Genomic DNA, 13,659 nt, shown 5'->3' on the forward strand with positions numbered 1-13,659 from the left:
CAGTATCCTGCCTAAGAGGATCTTTTGATACTTATGGCTACTTATTTTGGAAAACTCATTAAGCAAAAACACTTGTGGTTCAAAGGGTATTCGTATTTTAAGTTTATAAGTGATGAAGTTATTAATACTATTCCAGTATTTTATAAGTTCTGGGCAGGTCCAGATCATATGGAGATAGTCCGCACCTGAGGTATCACATCTAGGGCACTTAGATGTATCTCTTCGCCCACATTTATTCAACCATGTAGGGGTGACATATAGTCTATGGCAAATATTAAAATGTACTAGAACATGATTAAAGTTCTGGGATAGTGAACCTAAATTCGCAAAGATATTCCCCCATCCTTCTAATTGTATATTCGGACAATCCAATTCCCAGGCTCTTTGTCCTGGTGACTGTGTATCACTAAACCGTGCCTTAACTAATAGTTTATATATATTTGAAATCTTCATTCTAAAGGGTGTCCTCCCTATTCAATCATTCAAAAAGGATGAACTATCTATATCCAACACCAGTTTATCGTCCAAGCTAAATAATGCTGAACGCAGTTAAAAGTACCTAAACCATGAAAGGTTTTCTACATTATGTGATAGCTCTGTAAATGACTTAATCTCTCTGTCTTTAACTACTTGTGAGATATACAAGATTCTATTCTTTTGCCAATATGTGTCCGCTGCAATACCATCTAACATCTGTAAGTGTACATTATGCCAAAGAGGCGTGAATGTGAGTGAACCCTTTACCTTCAGCCATGTTCTAGTAGTAGCCCACACTTTCAAAAGTAGTTTTATAGTCTCTCTGTAACCCCGCTCATGGCTCCTCAGTAGCCCAGATTCCAGAAGGGTAAATATATTATTATGAACATGACTACCTACTAGCCTCCCTAGAAGTGCACTATTTTTTGATTCATAGCACATCAATAGCTGGGCAGCAATAAAGTACCCTTTAAGATAGGGGAGGTTTAAACCCCCACACTCCAGTGGTTTATATAGATATTCGAGTTTTATTCAAACTCGTTTTCTTCCCCACACTAAAATATAAATTATTCTTTCCATGAGTTTAAAATATTTGTCTTCTATCCAGGTAGGTGTATTCCTGAGCACATAAAGGAATTGTGGTAGTATCACCATTTTAACCAATGAAACTCGGTCAGCTCTAGATAGGGGAAGTCTCAGCCAAATCCCTATTTTAGCTCTAGTTTTCGTTATTAGGGGGATCAGATTAAGTTGCACAAAATTTTCAACCCTGGGTGATATAATCAAGCCCAAGTATTGAAAAGTGTTACAATGTCCAATTGGGTCACGAGAGCCTCTTTCTGAGGTAACGGGTCGATTGGCATCAAACTGGTCTTAGACCAGTTTATAAGCAGACCAGAGACCTCACCAAATGATTTAACCATTTGAATAGTTCTAGGAAGAATTGTTTCCGTGTGGTCTATAAAAAAAAGAACATCATCCGCATATAAAGATATACGGTCTTGCGCTCCTAGTGTTCCAAATCCTTTAACCTGATCATCCTGCCTGATGGCCAAAGCTAAGGGTTCAATATAAATATCGAATAACAGTGGGGAAGTGGGGATAGTGGGCAGCCCTGCCGCGTACCTCTATTTAAATCAAAACTAGTGGTCAGAATCCCATTAAGACTCAGTTTTGCCGTGGGAGATCTATACATTAATTTAAGGATATTTATAAATCTTTCCCCAAAGCCCATCCTTGTCAGAACCCTCCAGAGGAAGCGCCACTCCACCCTGTCAAAGGCCTTAGAGGCATCCAGTGACAGGATGGAGCGGGTAGTCCCCCCAAGGGCCTGTATGTTGGCAAAGAGCCGATGCAGATTGTGATGCGTACCCTTGTTTGGAATAAAGCCATTCTGATCTGGATGGACAATGGAGGAAATAACCCTAAAGAGCCTTGTGGCCAAAATCCTTGCAAGGAGCTTTACATCTGCATTAAGCAGTGAGATTGGTCTATATGATTCCAGATCTGCAGGATCCTTGCCTTTTTTTGGAATTAATGTTATTACGGCTTCCATCATTGAATCTGGCAGTTTCCCATCCTCCACCAATTCAGCAAAGACCCCCAACAGTCTAGGGAGAATAAACTCCTTGTATTTACTATAGAATTCGTATGGGAGTCCATCTGAACCGGGGGTGGAATTAGCCGAGCATAATTTAATAGCCCCCTCAAGTTCCTGAATTGAAAACTCTACCTCAAGTGCTTTCTTTTGAGCCCCAGTAATAGTTGGTAAAACAATGCCATCAAGATAATAATCCATCATTTCATCTGTAATCTTGGATTCAGCTTTATAAAGATCTAGGAAGTGGTCCACAAAGGCTTTCTCTACCGGACCCTGTCCACTAACCGTTCTACCATTGGCCAATCGGACATTATCTATATATTTTTTAGATTCTTGACTCAAGATCACTCTGGACAGAAGTTTACCAGGTCGCCCTGACTCTGTATAATATTTTTGCCCTTTAAAAAATAAACTTTGTTGGGCCTTGTCCAGCAAGAAATTAGAGTATGCTTGTGTGGTCCTTTGCATACTTTCCCTATTCTCCTCCGTCTTATTTGTATACAGGGAGTGCAGAATTATTAGGCAAGTTGTATTTTTGAGGATTAATTTTATTATTGAACAACAACCATGTTCTCAATGAACCCAAAAAACTCATTAATATCAAAGCTGAATATTTTTGGAAGTAGTTTTTAGTTTGTTTTTAGTTTTAGCTATTTTAGGGGGATATCTGTGTGTGCAGGTGACTATTACTGTGCATAATTATTAGGCAACTTAACAAAAAACAAATATATACCCATTTCAATTATTTATTATTACCAGTGAAACCAATATAACATCTCAACATTCACAAATATACATTTCTGACATTCAAAAACAAAACAAAAACAAATCAGTGACCAATATAGCCACCTTTCTTTGCAAGGACACTCAAAAGCCTGCCATCCATGGATTCTGTCAGTGTTTGATCTGTTCACCATCAACATTGCGTGCAGCAGCAACCATAGCCTCCCAGACACTGTTCAGAGAGGTGTACTGTTTTCCCTCCTTGCAAATCTCACATTTGATGATGGACCACAGGTTCTCAATGGAGTTCAGATCAGGTGAACAAGGAGGCCATGTCATTAGATTTTCTTCTTTTATACCCTTTCTTGCCAGCCACGCTGTGGAGTACTTGGACGCGTGTGATGGAGCATTGTCCTGCATGAAAATCATGTTTTTCTTGAAGGATGCAGACTTCTTCCTGTACCACTGCTTGAAGAAGGTGTCTTACAGAAACTGGCAGTAGGACTGGGAGTTGAGCTTGACTCCATCCTCAACCCGAAAAGGCCCCACAAGCTCATCTTTGATGATACCAGCCCAAACCAGTACTCCACCTCCACCTTGCTGGCGTCTGAGTCGGACTGGAGCTCTCTGCCCTTTACCAATCCAGCCACGGGCCCATCCATCTGGCCCATCAAGACTCACTCTCATTTTATCAGTCCATAAAACCTTAGAAAAATCAGTCTTGAGATATTTCTTGGCCCAGTCTTGACGTTTCAGCTTGTGTGTCTTGTTCAGTGGTGGTCGTCTTTCAGCCTTTCTTACCTTGGCCATGTCTCTGAGTATTGCACACCTTGTGCTTTTGGGCACTCCAGTGATGTTGCAGCTCTGAAATATGGCCAAACTGGTGGCAAGTGGCATCTTGGCAGCTGCACGCTTGACTTTTCTCAGTTCATGGGCAGTTATTTTGCGCCTTGGTTTTTCCACACGCTTCTTGCGACCCTGTTGACTATTTTGAATGAAACGCTTGATTGTTCGATGATCACGCTTCAGAAGCTTTGCAATTTTAAGAGTGTTGCATCCCTCTGCAAGATATCTCACTATTTTTGACTTTTCTGAGCCTGTCAAGTCCTTCTTTTGACCTATACAGCTTGGAGTAAGACAACATGCATAAAGAGGATGATGTGGTCAAAATACTCATTTGCCTAATAATTCTGCACGCAGTGTAGAAGGATTGTGTCGCCAGAGATGCTAGTTATTCGAAGTTTTTCTGTTTTTTCCCGTACTCCTTTCTGATGTTTGCGATATTACTGACCATCATTCCCCTCATATAGGCCTTAAAGGTGTCCCATACCACCTGGATTTTTGCTGAGCCATAGTTGTTATCCCAGAATCGGTTGATTTCATTCTGAATTATTTAATGTCCCTTTATTACTGATAACCAATAAGAGTTTAATCTAAATGGGGGTTTCTGTATGTATCTTTCCTGAGTCAAACAAAGTTCAAGGAGTAGCGGCAAGTGGTCCGAGAATGACCTTGTTTCATACTTCATTCGCTTTACCAGTCTCACATATTTTCTAATTATCAGGGCAAGGTCTATTCTGGACATAGATTTACCTGCTTTACTAATACATGAAAAGGCCCTTTTCCCCTGTCCTAGGTATCCCCAAACATCTTCGAACCCAGCCTCAGAGCAAAACCGTGCCAATGGGGACCCCTGAACAGGGTTATCTCCCTTGCTACTCGTAGAAACCCTATCCAATACGGGATTAATGACACCAATAATCAATGTTGGACACTCTGGCCATTTATCCATGAATGATAGCAAAGAATTGAGGACTGAAAAAGAGAATGGCGGTGGAATATAGACAAAAGCCAAGATACATGTCTTCCCCATCAACCTGCAGTATAGGAAGATAAATCTCCCTTGCTGGTAGACAGAGGATGCCTCGCACACGAAATCAATCATTCTATGTATAAAAACAGTAATGCCTCTGGAGTAGCTGGAAAAAGTGGAATGATACGTGTGCGCAGCCCATCCCCTGCAGACCACCCTGGAGGTCTCCCCAGTAAGATGCGTTTCCAACAAACACACTGTTGCTGGGAGATGGATCCGTGTCAGATCAAAGACCGCTTGTCTCTTTCCTCTATCCCCCAAACCACGTACATTCCAAGCGAGAATTCTAATAAAAAAAAGGACGCATCACAGCCCAGATCCCACCCCCCATACAAATAATCCACCACATATTGTAGCAGATTTCTCTCCTGTGACCATCCCTCCCACACTCCCCCCTGCTCGGCACCTCCCAACTAAATAACGGAGAAAAAATATGTTGCGGGTATAAAAAAAAAACTCTAGTAGTTATTGTTGCCCGCAAGTCCTAGAACAACTGAGTCACATATCATTACGTTCAAGCCAATCCGCGGCTTTATCCGGAGTATCAAAAAATAGGATTGTGTCCTTAAAAATAATCCGAAGTTTTGCTGGGAACATAAGGGAGTATTTAATATCCCTTTCTATTAGCTTCTTTTTTACCATCATAAATGAGCGTCTCTTTTCTTGGATGTCTTTTGAAAAATCAGGAAAAAAGGCCAATCTATTATTTACAACTGGTGAGCATTCCCTCGCCCTTCTCAGTAGCATATCTCTGTCCCCAGTAGTCAATAATTTAACAAGAAATGTCCGAGGTTGTCTCCCAGGAATTGGTTTGCCACCTGGGACCCTCTTTCTATCATAAATAGTGGAGAAAACGGATCCCTCCCAAAGTCTTCTACTTCTACTCTTAAACAGTGTCATGCGGGAAAGCAAGGATTTACCCATTTTGTCTTTTTTGTCTCAGGCACTCAGGTCTGGATCCCCATGGGTCTCCCGTGTTCCACCCAACTGCTCCTTATGAGTTACACTGTTCCCCATACTGGTTATCAGTGACACAGATGTATGTAGATCTATGGCTGCCCGTTTGGTACACGCTACATTGCCATGCTGGCATTGGGCACAATACTAGACTGCAATATTCGAATTTGAAAGTAGCCACATGAGTGCTGGAGGAATTAAACCAAAAAGTGGTCAATATGTAGCCATCCCTCTCTTTTTGTTGGGTGATGGCCAATTGTCCTCCTGTCTTTGGAAGATTCTGTGTATATGTGACTGTGTAGGTGTAGACAAAAAGTAGCAGAGCAATAACTGTTGCAAAAGGCATCATGCAGATTCAGCGGTGGTTCCCTCGAAATCTGGAGCTGGCACTCGTATTCTTTTGCAGTGTGATGCGTGGATCCAGTTAGGTCTCCCCTCGAGTTTTACAGAAGTTAGGGTGGTCAGCAGCACCTGGTAAGGTCCCTCGTATCGTGGTTCGAGGGTAATTCTGATATGCTTCTTGACCACCACCCACTCTCCAGGTTTCAGAGTGTGGCTTCCTTCTAGGGAGTTAGGATCTGGAATGTAAGAGAAAACTTGTGCATGTATGTTAGACAATTGTTTACTCAGAGCTATCACATATTTGGCAACAGATTCATAATGCATTTGCAACTGTTGCGGGAAATACTGTCCCATTCTTGGCCCTTAACCCAAATAGGATCTTGTATGGTGTCAGTTTGTGTGGAGGCCTTGGTGTGTGCTTAACTGAAAAGAGTGCTATAGGCAAGCACTAAACCCAATTGAGCCCTGTCTCCCTGGTCATCTTCAACATTTTTTACTTCAACAACCAGTTCAATCTTTCAACTTTGCCGCTGCTTTGGGGCCTGTAGGGGGTGTGATACGTCAGGTGCAACCCTACCATTTCCCAGACTTCTTGGGTTAATCTGGCAGTGAATGCTGGGCCCTGATCACTCTCAATGACCTCAGGTACTCCGAACCTACAGACAAGCTCCTGCATCAGTTTTTTTTAGCAGTAGTAGTTGCTGTCTGATTTTGGACGGGGTAGGCTTCTGGCCACCCAGAGAACAAGTCTATCACTACCAGCACATATTGAAACCCATGGCACCACATTGATGTGGTCGATTTGTATCCTCTGAAAGGCATATAAGGTCTTTGGGAGACATTTCCGGGCCGTGGGCTTGGTTCTACCTGGATTACACTCTGCGCAGATAAGGCACGCTTGAGTATGTCTCACCAGGACGGGGGTGATCCCTGGGGCCACCCATATTTTATCAATTAGCTCTTTCATGATGGTTTTGGATTGGTGGGTGGGCCCATGAGCTATTGCGGCTATTAGAGAGTTCTGGGTAGGCATACTCTCTTTCCCTGTGTCCAGAGTCCGGATTCTTCTTCGAGGGCTGACTCTTTCAACCAGTTTTCCTTTTCCCTGGGAGTGGCCTGTTTCTGCATTTGTTTCAGTAGGTCCCATTTGACTTCCTCTTGCTCCAGATCTGTTCTGTCTGGGCTCCTTCCTCTTCCATTGCTGCTCTCTTCGCTGTTTGATCAGCTAGGGCATTTCCTCTGGCCTCAGGAGTGTCAGTTCTTGTATGGGACTTTACCTTGATCACTGCCACTTGAGTGGGCAGGAGTACTGCTGCCATTAGGGCCGCTACTGCTGAGGCATTTTTGATTGGGGTTCCTGCGGCTGTGATGTAATCCTGTGCCTTCCATATTAGTCCAAAGTCATGAACCACTCCAAAGGCATATCTGGAATCCATGTAGATATTAGCGGTGGAATCTTTTGCCATGAGGGAGGCTTCAGTGAGGGCAATGAGTTCAGCCTCCTGTGCTGACTTGTCTGGGCGCAATTGTCTTGCACAGAGCACTTCATGCTCACTAGTGACTGCCATGCCTGTACGGAATTTCCCTCCACAAAGAGAATCCAATGAGGGTTTGTCAGAGGAGTGTCTTGGACTGATGGTGGTGTCCCTACTTCAGCTTCCATCATTGTGATGCAATCATGATCCTGTTCCTGGTAAAGAGAGTCAGTTGAGGTCCATAGTTCTTCTTCCTGAAGATCTTCTTCAGCATGCAGATCAATAAAATCTTCAGAAGCTTCTCCTGAATCTCTAGTATACTTCCCCCTTGGAAGAGGAAGAAGTGCAGCAGGGTTAAGGATGTGACATTTCAGAATGGTGACATTATCTGACAGGAGCAGACTACACTGCAGCTGGAGGTGGCATTGTGCAGTGAGGTGTTTGGGTTGTGTCTGCTGGAGGATGGCAGAGATGTCATGCGGAGCCAAAATAGTGAGGGGGTGCCCAAGCACAACGTCAGATGTGACGTCCAGAAGAGAGCTGGCAGCATGGACAGCTCTGACACAGGAAGAGGCAGCACTGGCTACAGGGTCAAGGCGCTTAGAGTAGTAGCCCAGTGGTCTGTTGCGTCCACCATGAGTTTGGGTAAGAACTCCAGTATTGTAGGAGTTCAACCTCCGGGTTGTCTGCCTGCCATGGTTGGAGCACGGAGGACATGGCTTTGCTAAACTATGAGGGGCTATTCTGTGCTCCCTGAGGCATCACAGTCCAAGTGTATTGCTTGCCTGCATGTGTAAATGCGACAATCTTCTTTTAATTATCTCTTTGGCCTTTGCAAACAGTGTTCTCGCTTATCACACATGCCAATGTCATGACGTCACTCCCCCCTTCCAGCTATGGCCCCCTGTTTATCACTCTACTATACTTTGTAGATCTGACCACTTACACCCATATGTCTTGTATATTTGATCTAATTTACGGTAAAACGGCATGGGCTGGGTCTCGGGGTCCGGCAACTGACTGACAATTGAATACAGCTGATTTGGTGTGAATGACACATATCTAGGTGGCCCCCTGGATATTGCTTTGGATAAAATGGTCTTATTTGCATATCTCAAAAATTCAGACTGCTCTCCTGAAACATTCTTCATCTGTTCTTTATGTCATGTAACTGTATCCGCCGCTCCTCCTTAGTCAAGTCTGACTGCCGTTTTGGAGTGCTAATATCTGCAGGAGAGGGGAAAGTTGTATGCACGGGGGGTGGTTCTGCTGGGTTCTCATCCCCACCATCCTCCTCCTCCTTCTTCCCGACCATCACTTGAACAACCCGCTGTGGCAGACTGAATATGCTATCAGGATTTATCATGGGATAGAGTGCTTTAACTTGTGAGCTTACAGGCAGGACGGAGGGATCTGGGTTACCGGGGGTTAACAGTCCAGCCGTGGGCGTCAGCTGGGAATATGACAGTGTCTCATGAAGAGCTATGGGTAGGAGGTGTCGGGGAGCTACAGGAATGTGGCTATGTGGGCTTAAAGCACCATATGCGAGGCACGTAACACTGGAGGGAGGATTCTGTTGCCCACATATGGCCCAGGTCCACCCCCCCCCCTTCTTCTTGATGACACCATAATTATAAGGTGGCTGCTGCCTGGGCATACAGTAATATCTTCCGGTCTTTTCATTATATTTCTGTTCTCCCCCTGTCCGTTCAAATTCTTTGCTGCAGTCACACCTCCTCTGCATGTACTATTTTTTTATCAGCAAGTTTGCCTTTTTTTTTTATTTAACAATGCTCTCCATGTATCAACATAAAGAGTGCCACCTTTACACATCTCATAATGTTTCTCCAACGTGGGTAAACACTTTACGAAGCGTTTTCCTCTCTTGTCTGCCACGTACTGCTCCGGTGAGCAGCATCCCTTCGGGACACTTTCAACAGTTCCCATAATGTAATATCTCCTGGAGCCGTCTAGTCCGTAACCTGTGCTTGCACCCTGTGATCCTGAACCACCTGAGTTCTTCTTTGAGTCAGACATGTAGTACACCTTTGGACCGGTTATGACCGCCTCCTCCCCTTCTACTATACGGATAGACGCCTCTGGCTGTACCGCGATGTAGGCTAATGAGGTAGGCTTCCTTAATTTGTAACTCGGTAGTTTATACACAGGTGCTCAAGGTCATAGTGACGTCAGAACAACACAACACATAAAACACAGTGTATCAAAATCTCATCAATTACTGTGGGGTTCTTACTTACGTGCCCTCAACGGCGCCCCAGCTGCTTCCGCACCCCTTCCTCAGAGTGATGACAAGAGGCTACACCAGGGGACACAGTATAGGCAAGATTACTCTGTTTTCTTACCTCAGATCACTGGTAGCGATCCCGGTGTCCGTTGGTGTGCCCCTCCTATGTCTGATATCCGGGGGTACGGGAACAGGGGGGTCCAACCTTCGAGCCCCACATTGGGCGCCAAAATGTTCTGGTTCTGATCAATGGTCAGGTAGGTTGATACACTGCTCCAAATTAGATAGATAGATACGTGCATGCATGGCGATAGAAATAACACTGACACTCTAGATAAGGTCAAAGCATAACTCTAATTTATTAGGTGGGGGCTTCACATTATATACCCTCCATATAAGTGGGAGGAGTGGGCTCACATGATTGGTCTTTGAGCAAGAAGGAATGTAAACAGGAAATAAGTTTAAGGCATATGTATGATAGACTCAGAGGAATTCCTGACAGTTTCAAGTTTTTGCTGCAAATAGTTTCAATCATAGAATGCATACTGGGGGTTGTCTCTCGGACAGACACCATTTTGTAAGTGACAAGCAAGTGTCCATTATATTCCATAACAGAACCACTTGGATACCAAAATTATCCAGGTAACTGGAGGTAGTGGTAAATAAAATAAATGCAGCATCTCTGATGAGACCTGCAGAAAACAGTATGAATAGGTGATTCAGTCTAGTGACCCTTATATACTGAAAAAGATATATCCTTTAAGGAAGGCGAGAGTGTTCTTTCTCGTCCGGTATTCCTTCAGGTCCACTCTTTAGTTAGGGTAGGAGGTTTCTTCTTCATGGGTGAGGTGCTATCTTCATCCACTGTTGCTAGAGACCATTTCTGGAGCAGCCTCATGGTGTCGCTTGGAGAAGAAGTAGCGTGGGTTATTCCATTTTTGAAAATCAGGAGTTTCACCGGGTAGCCACATTTATATGGGATATTATGATCCCTAAGGATTTTTGTAGCGGTAGAAAATTCTCTGCGCCTATTCAATGTGGCCGCAGAAAGGTCGGAAAAATCGGTATATTCTTCAAACGTTCAGGAATCTCCTGTGTGGAATTTGCCGCTTTAAGTATTGCTTCTTTGAAGTGATAAAAATGCAGCCTAGCGATAATATCTCTGGGAGCGGCACTGGGATCGCTTTTAGGTTTGGGAAGTTTGTGCGCTCTATCAATTAATAGGTCTCTTTGTTCTGCTTTAGGGACCAGTGCAACAAAGTAATCTGTAAGGAAGTCCATTATAGCGTCAGGTTCGACGGTTTCCAGAATACCTCTAAATGAACGATCCTCAAGGTCCACTAGTTTGAGTTTTAGGGCTGATATTTTGTCTTCAGCATCATTATGTGCGTCCACTAACTGGTTGTGGGCGTTAGTAAACTCTTCCATTTTATCCTCAATATGAGATGTCCTCTCTCCAATTTGAGTGATATCTTTTTGTAAAGCAGAAAATGCTGTAGTTATATCTTTTTGTATAGAGTGCCTTAGGTCATATAGTAGGGACCTTAGGGTGGCTTCAGTGACTGGTGCAGACTGGGCACTATCAATAGGAAACGGGGAGGAATGGGTTAAGTGAGAGTCTCTCTCCTGGAGAAGGTTCCCAGCTACATAGGTGGGTGCAGTATCTTGCATCATATGTTTATATACAGCAGTGGCTGGATCCTGTGGCTTTTTGGAGGGAGAGGGATTTGCTGAGGGAGGAGAGTCCAGTGAGTGTACAGGACGTGCTGTAGGGAGCTCACCTTCCTGCAGAGCTTGGGGCGCCGCATGGTGCGGGGAGCGGGCACCATCTTGGATTTCTCCTGGTGCTCTAAATGCTGCGTTTCTGCTCGGCGGACCCTCCTTTCTCACGCGGCCCATCCCTGCTGAATTCTGGTGGGTAGCCAGTGTCCCCCTTCTGTAGCGGTATTATTATCGATCACTTTCTCTTCTGTGAGCTGCTTTTGTTCGCTGCAGTCTCCGGAGCTAGCGCGGTGTTCGACCGCTCAGCTCCACATCCGGCCACGCCCCCCTCGGGAACAGAGGTCTTAAAGCTTCCAAACCGACATTAAGCCACTGGATCAAGGAGGCAATCAGAGTAGCTTTTGTCGCTCAGGGGTTGACTCTCCTGGCTTTTGTCCACACTCACTCTACGAGAGCCGTCACTACCTCGGTGGCTGAGAGAAGCATAGTACCATTGGAGCACATTTGCACTGCGGCCTCATGGAGTTCCCATGCTACATTTGTAAGCCATTATAGGCTTGATCTAAGAAGTTCAGAACAGGCCTCCTTTGGCAGGTCTGTCCTGAGTTCAGTTCAGCTAGAGGACCCTCCCCATAGGGTTTCTTCTTGCTAAATCCCCAGTTGTGCTGCTGTTTGGATGTAAGGGAATCGTTAATTTCTAATGATAATTTGTTTTCCCTTAGTCCTAACAGCAGCACATGCATCTCCCTCCCTCTAGATTTTTGTTGTTAATACTTACTATTATGCACAGTCTGTGTGTTGGGGGTGGGCTTTATAGGGGGCACTCCTGGTTATTTACCACTTTATTTTGACTTAATTAATAAAAGTTCCACCTGTCCTGATTGTTCACAGGGGCAGTAATACCCCAGTTGTGCTGCTGTTAGGACTAAGGGAAATCAAATTATCATTAGAAATTAACGATTCTGTGCCTCTGTTCTGCACCGGACTTTCTGGATTGCGGACCCATTCAAGCTTAGGCCGTGTGCATATTGCCATGTAGTGTTTGGTTGTTCTGATCCTTAAAGGGGTTGGCCACTTTCTGGCAAAATGTGACCAATGTGTATGGAAAATGACTATATTGCAATTGCCAATATGGCCATTGCTGATATTGTGTACTATATTTCATAAGCCATGTCCCCTTGTTGGGTAAATCTGTGCTGTCAACACAGAGGTCCTGTCCATAAGATGGCCTCCACTGGAATGTCCTGTGATCAAGTAAATCACCGCCATGTGGTGTTTTCTCTATTGAAACACACAGCACCCCTACTATACTCCCACCATTTCAAGGGCAGGTTGCAGTGTATTTGAATGTAGAAGACATCACATGGAGGTGATTTGCCTAGTCACATAATCTTCCATCAGCAGCCATTTTATGGGCAAGACATCTGTGTGGACAGCACAAAAGACTTAGCAAACAAGTGGGGACACCTTATGAAATATAGAAAATGACACAGAATTTCAATAAAGGCTTTATTAGTAAGTGGCTAATCATCTTTCAAACTCATTGCTCAACAGTAACCAAAAAGTGGCCAACCCCTTTAAGAACAGAAAAATAAAGAAAGAAAAAACGGATCAGTCATTTTGAGCATAGTTAGGGCTCATTTACACAATCGCACCATGTTTTGCAGTCTGAAAATTGCGGTTCCGCAAAACACGGATGCCTCCTGTGTGTGTTCCACAATTTGAGGAACAGGCGTCCCACAAAATGGACAAGAATAGGACGTGTTCTATTTTTTTTGTGGGGCAACAGATGCGGACAGCACACGGTGTGCTGTCTGCATCTTTTGTGGCCCCATTAAAATGAATAGGTCCGCACGGTACAGTTGTGTGAATGATCCCTTATGATCTGTGTGTCACTCCCGTCAGACATCAGATATTCTCAACGGGAGAAAAGGTCCTGCATGCATATGGTCACAGATGGTAAAGTTCAAAATAGTAAAACTGCAGCACTCCTCCAATTCAAAGCAATGTGGTTATTTATTTATTAGGCATCAGTACAAGGAGACATTTCGACTCTCCTGAGTCTCTCTCAAGCCATGTGATAGTGTACAGGAAGAGAGAAGGGCCCCTCCCTCCTATTTAGTTTAGTTTTTTTTTTTGTATAAAGAGGCTGCAGTGCTTCATGGGCGCCACAGTCTCTTCCTAGGCCATATGACATCTTCAGACTAAAAAAAATACCCCAAATTGGGTCCTAAACTGAAAAATT

The 13,659-nt window shown here is 44.2% G+C and overlaps 1 long non-coding RNA gene across 1 annotated transcript; it reads left to right on the plus strand.

Moving 5' to 3' along the window:
* The first annotated feature begins 1,073 nt into the window (after positions 1 to 1,073).
* Positions 1,074 to 12,355, plus strand: LOC120991471. The gene is made up of 4 exons (XR_005776682.1): positions 1,074 to 1,198; positions 7,140 to 7,143; positions 9,388 to 9,397; positions 12,345 to 12,355. It is a non-coding gene; the product is annotated as an uncharacterized LOC120991471 (long non-coding RNA).
* The last annotated feature ends 1,304 nt before the right edge of the window (positions 12,356 to 13,659 follow it).

This window comes from Bufo bufo, chromosome 2 (genome assembly GCF_905171765.1).
Source record: "Bufo bufo chromosome 2, aBufBuf1.1, whole genome shotgun sequence".
NCBI classification, from domain to species: domain Eukaryota; kingdom Metazoa; phylum Chordata; class Amphibia; order Anura; family Bufonidae; genus Bufo; species Bufo bufo.